The sequence below is a fragment of the Saccostrea cucullata genome, unplaced genomic scaffold (genome assembly GCF_032062105.1).
Source record: "Saccostrea cucullata isolate Sc308-1 unplaced genomic scaffold, CSIRO_AGI_Scuc_v1 ctg1558, whole genome shotgun sequence".
NCBI lineage: Eukaryota > Metazoa > Mollusca > Bivalvia > Ostreida > Ostreidae > Saccostrea > Saccostrea cuccullata.
The window spans coordinates 110334-123135 of record NW_026933071.1 but is presented as its reverse complement, the minus strand read 5'-3'; the positions used below and the strand labels follow the sequence as shown (position 1 = coordinate 123135).

At 33.2% G+C, this 12802-nt stretch overlaps 1 protein-coding gene and 1 pseudogene across 1 annotated transcript in view; one reads left to right on the top strand and one right to left on the bottom strand.

The window, feature by feature from the left end:
- The window catches only part of LOC134237194 (uncharacterized), a 55017-nt gene that overhangs the window by 15402 nt on the left and 26813 nt on the right, over window positions 1-12802 (top strand). The gene's annotated exons all lie outside the window — the stretch shown is intronic.
- On the bottom strand, window positions 4449-11093 carry LOC134237190 (leukocyte elastase inhibitor-like; annotated as a pseudogene).

The following is a 12802-nucleotide window of genomic DNA, read 5'->3' as shown; positions in this document are numbered from 1 at the left end:
ATATAAACGATTTGCTTGATGAGAATGGAGCTTTTTTGAGTTTACAAAATCTCCAGAATAAGTTCAACTTTAAAACTAATTTTCTTACATATTATGGTATACAAAATTCTATTACAACCAGTCTAAAAAGTGAGGATATTGTTAAAGAAAATGATAATCCTAGACCAATTATACCATTTTACATAAGATTATTTTGTTCATCCAAAAAAGGTACTAAAACTATGTATGACATACTAAATACAGAAGAAAATGTCACATCTTTTTACAGATCTAAATGGGGAAAATATTTCACTTTATCTAAGTTGCAATGGAAAGCAATTTTTCAGTTACCTTTTATCAGTACTAAAAGTACAAAACTACAATGGTTACAATATAGAATTAACCATCAAATCTTAACCACTAATGTGTTTCTGTTTAAAGTGGGGATGAAAGATAGTAAAATGTGTAATTTCTGTAATTCAGCAAGAGAAACAATTTATCATATACTGTGGGAATGTCCCTTTGTTCAAGATCTCATCAATTTATTTTTTGAATTTTGTCAAACAATGGATATTGTTATTCCAAGAGATCCTTGTTCTTTTATTTTGGGTTTAGATCTTGATTCAAATTGTAAGAATTTGTACCAGGTATTCCTAACACTCAAATCCTACATATACAAAAAGCCGTGTCTTAATGAAAAATTATCAATCCATGGACAACATATATATATATATATATATATATATATATATATATATATATATATATATATATATATATATATATATATATATATATATATATATATATATATAAACTCATCTTTCAACTTTGAAGTACATAGCTACCAAAAACTATAATCTTGAAGATTTTCATAAAGATTGGGAAATTTGGCTTTTCATACTGAAGGCTCTGACTATTTTGCTTGATTTTAGAATCACCAACAGTGATAAAAAAATGTTTATACAGACAATGTTCTTTTTTTCCTTATTTGTTAATAAGCAGCTTCTCTCCTCTTTCTCTCTTTTCTCTTCTTTCCTCTCAATTAGCAATCATAAGACCTTTCATTATTGCACTGTATATGCTGTTATAAAATAATTGCTGATTTGTTATTGCACTTTATTGTACATGCACTTGTGAAATAATAATAAAAACAATAACTCTTGTATAAACTTTTTAATTTTTTAAATATTTCAGTAAAAACTGTTAAATAATTTCCCCTTAAGCACAAAACATGTACCAACCATACACGACATGAAATGAACAGTGCAGAGGACTGTCTTTTGCAAGTGCTTAAGCAGTTCTATAGCAGTCCCAGAGCAATCCTACATCGGAAGACGTTTACATTTGTTAATAACATAAACATTTAAATACAATTACCTGATATATATTAATTTTTCACCAAAAGAAATCTATCTATCCCTTACTTATGCAGCAAAATACCTTCATCTGCTGCATACGGAGTTTATATATCTCAATTGATTCGAAAAGCAGGAGCATGCTTTACATATGAACACTCTCTAAATGGAGGTAAATTATTGACAAACAAGTTGATGAAACAAAATATTTGCAGTCTCGTTTAATATCATTATTTCGGAAGTTCTATGGTCGATACAATGACCTTGTCTGCAAATACAATTTATCATTGAGTCAAATGCAGACATACTTATTTCATTATTATACACTGACTTGCCGACGGATTTTCCCATTATTTTCCGATCATGACAAGGAGCATACGGTGGGTGTGACCGGTCGGCAGGGAATGCTCACTTTTCCATGGCACCTGATCCAACCTCTAATGTTTCGGAGTTCCGTGTTACGTCGACTCCCGTTTTGTATTGTTTTATGGACTTTTGATCTTCAATACTGTTTGTTATCCAAAAATGTTTCATTTTATTGGTTTCAAAATTTATTTATTTTTATCATGTTTAGAGAATATTAAACTGGAATTTCTTAACCTTTATAAATAGATTTTATCATTATAAAGCAAGGTCTATACTACTCTGAATGTTTTTGTCTTTAGTATTAGAGTTTTGAAAAAACAATCCTCGTTAATTTTTACAGAGCATGATTTTTTCCACTGATTTGCCAATTCAATTGTTTTTATATTCTTTATGTAACAAAAAACAATAACAGTCAGTTTTTATTGTTTGATCACAGTATGTTAACAGGTTAACGTTCGAATGTATATCTGTAAACCATGCAAAAGGATTATATTGACAATAAACTAACACCCAATTAAATTTATGCATATTTATTGACATAAGGATATTTGCAGTGCATAGATTCAAATTAGTGTCTTCTTGACCGGTATGTTCAGTAATGTGTTAAATCAATACCCGAATAACAGGCATTGACTTCCTCCTGCTATTCATTTTCAAAGAAACAATGCATGAGAGCGTTGCGGACCGAAAACCCTTGGCTAGCGAAGATGCAATTTTGGTAGAGGACTCAATGCTTATTACAATCATTTTGACAAACAGTTTGACTGCTTGATGTCCTAGAGTTAAGAAATCTAGTTTTAAAAATTGCATTAATTTTAATGGTTCTTGCCCCACCCCTCAGAGGGCAGGGACCATGGCATTCATATTTTTCCTTCACCCATATATGCTTTATACCAAAATTGGTAAAATTTTGTTGAGCGGTTGCAGAAGGCTGAAAATGTTCAAATGTTAACACACAGCGAACGACGAAAACGGATAGTAATAGGTCCCCTAACTTGACTTAGATTACCTAAAAAGAAATGTCTACAATTGCAATTCCCGAATATTTCTATGTTTATTTTAAAATAAATGTATTCTCTTAATTAATTGTTTATAAATGAAAAACTAACTCACAGATAAATCGCAAGTGATTGTTCAAACTGTTTATGTGAAGAAAGAATGGAAGCATAATTTTATTTCATTTGATAAATTATTTTATCTTTTTTGAGACCTGTGAAAAATAAAGAAAAGAGAAAAGAGTGGAACGTTTTTTTTTTTTTTTGCTTGGCAAAAGCTTTTTCAATGAAAAGAGTAAAATCAACTTCTGTACGTCACTCTGAATACAGTATCTTATTTAATGGCAAGTAAACAAAACAACAGTAGGCCTGTAAATTTAGAATTCGAAAGGGGCGGAGGTAGCATATCAGTAAGAACCTATTCTATCTATCTATCTATCTCTCGATACTACTTGCCCTCAAATTTTGAGTACTCTGAGTAGAGTGCGCAGCTAATTAAAAGATGTAAAAAAAGTAGAGAAAAGTAAATTTCAAAGCAGTGAAAAGGGAACAGTATTAAATTTTTAGTAAAGATAAAAAGTTAAGAAAAACAGTTAAAAGATATAAAAACACTAAAATATGATTAAGGTCTGGGGTGATTCAGTTTGCTCACTTCACATGCTCCGGCAAGTCGTTTATGTAAGCGAGGAAAAGGATGGGACCAAGGGAAGAGCCCTGAGGGACCCCTGATGTGACGGGGATGGATGTGGAGAACTCGCCGTCTACTACTACCCTCTGGGAACGGTTGCTGAGGAACCCCTTGATCCATGCTAGGTTTCTGCCTGGAACACCATACTCATGTAGTTTAAAAAGGAGTTTGTTGTGTGAGACCTTGTCGAAGGCATTGCTGAAATCAAACAGGATCAAGTCAGTTTGCTTACCGTGTTGAATGTTACGTGCAAGTTCATCGACCAGCATCACCAGCTGGGTTTCGCAGCTCCGTCGCTCCCTAAATCCATGTTGGAGGTCATATAAGATGTTATTTTGTGTAAAATGTCTTACCAAGTTTGATGTTATAATATGCTCCATAGTTTTGCACAGTATGCAGGTAAGGGATATAGGTCTGTGATTAGCTGGGTTTGATCTGTTCCCCTTCTTAAATAGTGGGCTGACATTAGCGGTGTACCACTCTCTAGGTAATGTACCTGTGTCATAGGAGAGCTGACAGAGGGTTTGGATTATTGGGCTCACCTCTTGGTGCAGTTCTTTAAGTAAGATGGGTGGAATCTGATCAGGGCCAGCTGCTTTGTCTGTTTTTAGGTTTTTCAGCAATTTTTCTATACCCTCTTTGGTTACCTTGATTTCCGGCATGTGGCTTCTTGCTAGGGAGGGTTGGTCAGTTAAAGAGGTAGACTCGGCTGAGTGAGGGGTACTGGTATGTTGCTTACTCACCCTCATGTTACATAGCTGGGAGAGGGTTAGGGGAGATTTAGGGCTGAAAACCGACTGAAATTGTCGGTATAAAATGTCAGCTTTCTCAACAGGCTCTGATTTGAGAATGCCGCCGTTCTTAAGCGGTGACACACCACATGAGTTCCTCTTAGCGTGTTTCAGGAAGGTGAAAAGCTTCTTGGGGGCATAGGTTTGTTTGGTGGTTACTTCTGACTCAGAGACCTGTTTCTCCAGGATACCAAGGATGTTGTTCACGTATCTATCATATGAAAGTCTCATTTGTTGTTGGACTAGATGTTTAGTACTTTAATAATGTTGTTTATCCTCTGGTCTTTTTGTTCTTCTCAGTCTGTAAAAGAGTTTATCACGTTTTCTAATTAAGCGTTTGATGTGAATATCAATCCAGGGTAGTTTGGTCTTTCCTCTGGTCCTTACAGATGGTACAAAAGTTGACAAACCTTCTGAGATTTTTTGTTTGAATTCATTCCATAGATAATCAGTATTGGTATATGTATGTATATTCATGAGAACTTGATCTTTATACTGAGCAATATGATGTCTAAACCCATCCCAGTCTGCTTTTTTGTATAGGTGGACAGTTCTATGCTTGATTTTGCTTATCTGCGGTTTTATGTTTGGCTCTGTGTAAACAATATCATGATCACTTAAACCAGGTAAGGGGCCACTTTACTTACCAGAGTTGGGCGATTTGTCAAATACAAATCAAGAGTATTTTCACCTCTAGTAGGGAAATCAACCATTTGCTGTAGATTATTGTCTTGTATAAGCTCTGTAAAATACTCATATAAAGATGTATTTCTACAACTAGAGTCAATGCTATTTCTTACCCAATCATACTTCGGCATATTAAAGTCACCCATTAGCCAGATGGTGCCACCTTTATGAGCAAACTTGGATATTGAGATGTTCAGCTCGGTTAAGCTTTGTTCATCTGCTTCCTCTGGTTTGTAATAAGCACCTACATACAATGATTTGCTACCATGCAAATTTACTTTGACCCATAATAACTCACAGTCAGTTTCCAGCTCAGAGGATCTTGACGCTGTAAACTGTTTACGAACCAGTATAAATACGCACCACCTCTGGTTTTAACTCTATCCCTACGAAATACAGTATAACCCATGTCTACTGGAAATACCTCACTGTCAGCTATATCAGGTGTCAACCATGATTCAGTGCCTACCACAATATCAGGGGAAACAGTAGCTATAAGATTTTGGAACTCACCTTTTTTATTACATATAGACCTACAGTTGATATTTAAGGTCTTTAGTCCTCTACTGACATTGTCCTTACTTCTGGTACTTTGTTTTCGATTTTTCTTTTTTGGTGTTGATGTGAGTTTTGGTGAACTGGATGGTAGGTCCATATCAGTTTCAGATTTTTCTAAGGGGGGCATAGGTGTTTTCTGACTCTAGGTAATTAAAGGTAATTAAATTATTCACACATTAGTCTGCTAGGTTTGATTTCTAGACCAGTCCTAGAGCCATCTATAAGCAGTTTCATGAATTGCTTTCTGAGAAGGTTTTGCATGGTAGCAGGTTGTATTTGGGACCACCTTTTAAAAGACATTCTGGTTGCCCTAACGCCGTAAAAATCGAAATTCAAAATAAGCACTATATCATTATGTAAAAATACTTATTTTGTTAAGGTTTCATTCCATTCGATTTAAAAAAAAATCAAAGTATTCCATTTTGAAATATTTACATTTCCAAATACTTTTCTTTAATATTCTTTGCGAATGGGAAGACTGTTCATTTTCACATGAACTACCATGGGTGAGAAAGAATATCTCCACTGTTACGTCATTATTCCCCACTTGACGTCAAAATTATAGTGAAGGCCGTTTTGCTTGACAGTTTAATGGCAAAAATTTGTGTCAACTTATCAGAAAAGTAATGTAAAGATAAGAAATGAATTTAATTTTCAAAGATTCATGAGGTTTATGAACTACAAGTCTTCACGTCGGCATGGCATATTTATCAAGAAGGGCTAACTTAACTCTAAGCAAAATTGAATAAAAACATTGGTGAAAATCTAATAAGGATATCAATCCAATTTATCTTACCCCTGTTATTCGTATTCAGTTGGGATAGACAAGTTATTTTTTCAAAATGTATTCTTGAAATATTTATTTACTGCATAATGAAGGATAAGGAGATAACGAACATTATTCAATGTCAAAGTCCATAAAACAATACAATCTAAGAACAGAACAAACACGGACACCCGAAACATCAGAAGTGGGATCAGGTGCCATGGAGGAGTGAGCATCCCCTGCCGACCGGTCACACCCACCGTGTGCTCCTTGTCATGATCGGGAAATAACGAAAGAATCCGTCGTCAATTTAGTGTATAAATAATGGACTAACAATTGGTATGAGCATCAGCATCAGCATTTGACTCATTGATAAATTGTATTTGCTGACAAGGTCATTGTATCGACCATAGAACTTACGAAATAATGACTTTGAACGAGACTGCTGATATTCTTGTTTCATCAACTTGCTTGTCAATAATTTACTTCGTTTTAGAAACTGTTCATACGTAGAGCATGTTCTTGCGTATCGAATCAACTGAGATATATATACTCCGTATGCAGGTGATGAAGGTATATTGCTGCATAAGTTAGGGAAGTTGACGATAGAAAAGTTAAAGTCATCATGTTTATCATATAGCTTTGTTGTTAGATTAACATTAGTGTCTTCTTCTAGTAAAATATCCAAGTATGAAACAGAAGTGTCGGACTCTGTGGTATCTTTTATCTCAAGCTTACCAGGATATATCTTATCGACATAGGAATGGAAATTATCATTATTAATTGACAACACGTCGTCGATATATCTAAATGTCGAGTTGAAGGCCACAGCAAGTGTTTTCTTCTTTTTACGCATAAGATTTTGCATGAATTCAGCTTCATATGAATATAAAAATAAGTCTGCTAATAACGGAGCGCTATTTGTACCCATGGGAATTCCAATAGATTGTTGGAATATCTGGTCTCCAAAAACCACATAGATATTGTCAATCAGAAACCCAAGCTTCTTCTTTTTGTCAACTTCAGAGTATTTATGTGTGCAATCAGAATCTGTTTTAACAAAATAATTTTGCAAATGGCCAATGACGAGGTAAGTAAATTTACGAGTTCTATTTTTATTGAAGAAGCAGCTGTCAATAATATCGATATCAAAAAGCCTGGATTTTAGCGTGGGGAATTGTTGTGTATAAAGTTGAAAAGTCGTAAGTTTTTTAAGCTGTTGATTTTTGTAAAGTCTTGTGATTTCAAATTGTCCAAAAGTTCTTTAGAATTTTTAAGTATCCACATCTGATTTACACCACTTCTTGAATATATAATTGCACAGTACTCTTGAAGTTTTTCCTTCATTACTGTCAATATCTTAGTGAGGAACAACGAAAGAGGCTTGGTTGAACATTTACTAGAACCTGCAATATATCTTTGTTTGTAAGGATTATTATGAAGTTTCGAAACCCAATAATAAATTAAAAACTTAGATAATGTTAGGCAAAAAGATGAAGATCAGAGAATAATTGTTATATTAACACTTATTTTACAAATATTGTTCTTTACCTTATCATTAAAGTTTGCAAAACGGAAACGTCGCAGACTCTCAAACTGGAGACAACGCTTCGATTCTGGCTTTGTGCAGGATTTATTTTTTATTTTTATTTTAAATTTGATGTTTCATAAATAAACTTAGTGTAATTATAACAGGGGAAATTGATTTTTTTTCTTTTTAAGTTAAACAATAAGCCGATTATACAATAAAAAAATGCAACTGAAAAGCCACTAAAATGTAGGAGGTGTATTAGAAAACATGCAAACATTCTCTTTCCTATGTCACGTTATTAATATATGCAAACAGGGGCATATGACTCTTTAATATAAATTCAAACTATGCCAAAAAGGCTTAAGTTAAAATCAATAACAAAAAATTACGAAATCATTACCGTTTGAATTAATTATGACCTTATATTTTACATAACTAAGAACAAATAATTTCATAAGAAGCCACCATCAGCATGATACTGCTTTATCAGAACATGCCATCAGTTCCTATTATTTGGATAATGAAAATGAGGTTTACAGAATGCAAAGAACTTAACTATTATAAAATATATAACAGTATAACATATAACAGTTAATGGACTTATTATTGCATGGTCAAAGAGAAGGGAAACAATTAAGAGAATACCAATAAAAACACATAAAAACATAAAAAATGAAATAAGAGAGGCTTTTTTCTGGAGATTCTGTAGATCAGTGATGAAATGATGAAATATATTTTGAATCACATATTATAACAAATGTTTAGAGGACAATTCAACTCGATCAAATCCTTTAAATTTGGCCTCAACACACATCTGACGTAACAAACCTCGACATTTGACTGTGGGAATATTAAAAAAGCTTAACCCCTCTTTAAAACAAACAAACAAACAAAAAACTATGAAAACACATGTACTCAAAATGGTTTCTAAAATTAGACCTAATTCATGACCAAGTGGCTCGTTTTTGCATCAGAAAGATTTTTTCATATATTAACAATGACGCCAATTAGAAAATATTCAGTAACATTGAATTTTTATAAGTTTCTATTTTTTGTAGTTCTGAAAAAAATTATAAAACCATGTAACTTTCAATGCATTCTGCTCATTTTTGATACATTGAAAAAAAAATGCATTTCAACTCTGGAGAAAAAAACGTTAAAATTATCAAAGGAGGGAAGCTAGTCGGAAAAAAACAATCTATCAAAATACATTTTCAAAAATTTTTATACAACAATGTGCTTTTTTATGAAAATTTTTAATAATTATATTTTCTTATAATATATATTATAATTATCATAATAGTATATTCAAGCTTAAGACACAAAGCACAACATATTTTTGCGAATATATATGTAGCGCTGATTAATGATTACACCGATCAATCAATATCTAGTGATTGTGTGACATTTTGAATATGTCAATTTACATGTATGTACATGTACTAGCATTTTGCTTTTGGACGATAATCAAGTTAAAGTTAATGAGTTAAAGTGCTCAATAAAATTGAGTATCTGTTTGTCCAAGAGTCGTACGAACAAAATGCAAAATATTTTATTTAATCTAGGCCAAAGTTAGCCCCACGTTTGGGATAAAAGTAAAAATCTGTGCAAATGACTTATTTAAATGGGCTATTAGCTTAAACACTTTAATTTGTCATGCAAATCGATGTTCAGAAATATTTTTAAGGGTTAATCATTTTATAATAAATCCTAGGTTTGAAGGTTGGTCACAAAGGTCTCGAAATGTATGAACTTTTTTTTTATTTCAATATTAAAAAGAGGCAAGCTACTGACAAACAAGTTGGTAAATCAGCCTCGTTTAAAATCATCATTGTGCAAGATTTTTAGTTGATATGATGACATTGTAAGCACAAACAGCATCTCATTTTCGATTGTCAGTCCATTTTTACGGAATCGTTTAAATTGTATTCTTTCTTCTGATCATGACAAGGAGCACATGGCGGATTGGATGGTTGGCATTAAAGGCTTTGCATTTATTCGATACTTGTATATCATTGAAACGTCACTTTGTAACTTTGCAGTGCTAACATATATTGTGTGAGAAACAATACATTTTACCTTATAATGGATTACTTTCATGAGATTTTGTAAAGAAAGTTCTTTTATAAATTACAATTAAATAACACACATAATCAAACAATAAAATGGCCTACTTCTACTTTCTTATATTAAATAAACAAATTTAGAACAGTGAAAATGCATTCAAAACATGAACTTATTATCGTTGAATTACAGATTTAGCGAAACGACCAATAAACAATGTTGTTCTGGTAGAATTTTCTGTGATTAGAAACAGGAAGGGATGATCCGCCTTAAAAATCACAGGTTGTAAAGGCATCATGCCCCCTCCCATCATCATACAAGCGGTAGCTGCGGCAGCCTCCTTGCCTTTTTCATTCACTACAACGTAAGCTTTGTGGATGACGTCAGATAGAAATGTTGGCGCTGGTGGATTATCCATCATGGCGCTAAAGTTGGCTTTGTCGGAGAAAACATCAGATACCCATTCCGCTAAGAACTTGGTTTTAATTGAAAGGAACTCTCCAATGTAAATTTTGGAATAGAGACAATAACGTCCACTCGGGAACTTTTCTTAGTCAGTTCATGATGAGTTTCAAAACACAAGTTTGATTCCAATCTGGATAGCCCGTCTATTTTATTTGGAAGAAGTATTAACATGCTCATTTCCTCTCCTTTGTAAGGGAGATTCAACATTTTGCAGCCTAGGGATTCCGAAATACTGATCAACCATTTCCTCATTTCCATATGCATCATTTCAACCATTTTTGAATCTGTCTCGGCTATGTGAAATTTTTCACGCTTAGTTCTTGATAACTGGAATGGAATTTTCCAATCGCCTTTAAAGTAACTTGCATTTGTTAAGATAATCAGAGACAGGAGATTTATCCCCCCTTCCGGTATCAGATCCTTGATTTTATTATTGGTCTGTTTTTTAGCCCACGCGTTGATTCTCGTCCTGGACACTTGTGGTTTTCCCACAAAATCTAGCAGCTCAATATCACTGTCATAGAACTCCAAAGATTCCCTCTTGTAAACCTCCCTAATATTCAGTCTGAGCTTAGAAAATATTTGGTTTGCAATATGAAGATTGTTCCTTTCTTTAGATTTTTCCATCAGGGTAGAGTGTAGGTCTTTGTAAGCCTTGTGTGGATCAGGAATTCCAGAGAGACACAAAACTTGTTTAATTTGAGCCTCAGATTCCCTTTTGGTGCCCAGCATTGATAACATTAAGGCGGCCGACACGCTGTACGGCGACAGGAACAAATTGTCACTCCACTCCGACAAAACTTTGTACAACTTAAAAAAAAGTCTGTAACAGCATCCTCCATTGTTAATATTCCCCGAGTAAATGAGCCAGCAAGAACAAGATTTAATAAATAGACAAAGTTTAACTATAACCAGTCATCTTTTATATTTGACAAAAATCCTTTGAATGAATTCATTTTAATCCGTCACCTACATATTGACCGGCTGTAGTATCTCTAGTTAGCTGTCCTTTTAATAATGTATAACATGTAGAATGTTTACACATAGTCAAATGTGTATACCGGTATATAGTTACTGGGATTCACCACGGGTTAAAATATTGCAGTTGAAAGGACTTTAAACAGCGCGTATTTTTTAAAATATATGATAACAGTAAGGGTGTGGTTGTATGAGGGTTTGCTTGTACATGTTTACTAACTCTTATCCCGGGGAGGCTGGCGGTCTCATTTTTATTTGGTGAGCGAAAATAGATAAAAGTTTACTTTTTAAAAATGTACTATTCTTCATGGATAACACATATTTTTGAATAATATATTCGGCACCCACATTTCAATTGAATTTTTTTACTTGATCGAAATTTTCACTCATTTCATCCACTTTCAAATAATTTAATTTAAGTTGTAACATGTCATTTTATTGGGTAGAAGATTTCATCCATTTTGTTTAACATAACTTGCCTACGTCACAATGAGTAACGTTCAAAACGTATTTCCCTGCTTGACGTTACTTTTAAAATATGCTAAGTTTGAACTTTTTTCCGGAGGAAAAATTTCTCAATGTATACTCTCGAATTAAATTATAAAGAATAAAGCTTATTTCAACTTTAGTATTACGAGAAAACATAACTTGGGGTAGTTTACGCTTTTTTATAATTATAAATCAATGTGAACTTAAATCAAATATTCTAAGTAAGATGGTCTGGTGTGATCGAGAGCGGGAATCTCTTGATAATACATGAATTCCTTCAAAACCCCTTTCTTTTCCTGGTCATTAAATAATCAAACATATATGATTGAATAATTTCCTTCTCTGATTGGCTGAGAACCAATTATGTTAGAAAAATACTACGTTGTATTGACCTGCACGTGACGTTCCAGGTCAATACAAAGAATTATTGCAGGTCAATATAAGGAATAATTGACCTGTTTAATTTTTTCTGTTACAATGTGTTCTTGTTGAAATTTCTTGTAAAATTTCCATTCCAACAAATTACTTCCATTAAAGCAAAGAAACAGTCTTGTAGGAGTTTGCTATCATTTAATCTTATAATAAAACAGTTATTGCTGTTTTTTGCGGTCAATACGATGATTTAGCCACCGTCGAAGTACTAAATTTACTTCGCCGTTCGGGCTCAGTCAATATTGTACTCCTCATGTGTCTAAATCATCGTATTGACCTTAAAAACGGCAATAATTGTATATTAGTGTATTTTTATAACGAGGAAGGGTTTCTCACGCAATATTATGAATTACCTGGCCACTGGGCCACACATATCTTCATGGAGTAAAAAACATAAATCATGGCAAAAATCTAATAAATGTTTTTAATTATAATGGAACATATTATGTCAAATTGTCAAAAGGACTAGATAAAAGTACACAAAAATAAGATGCTCTCAACAAAAAAGTTTTACATGTATTATTAAAACAGCTTAAAATATATAAAATAAATACACGATTAAATAACCTTCAAATGTTTGATGAGGAACCATTGTAGGATCTTATCATGTTAATCAAGGAATGTTTTTAAGTTTTGTGTCAGTTATTGGGGTGTT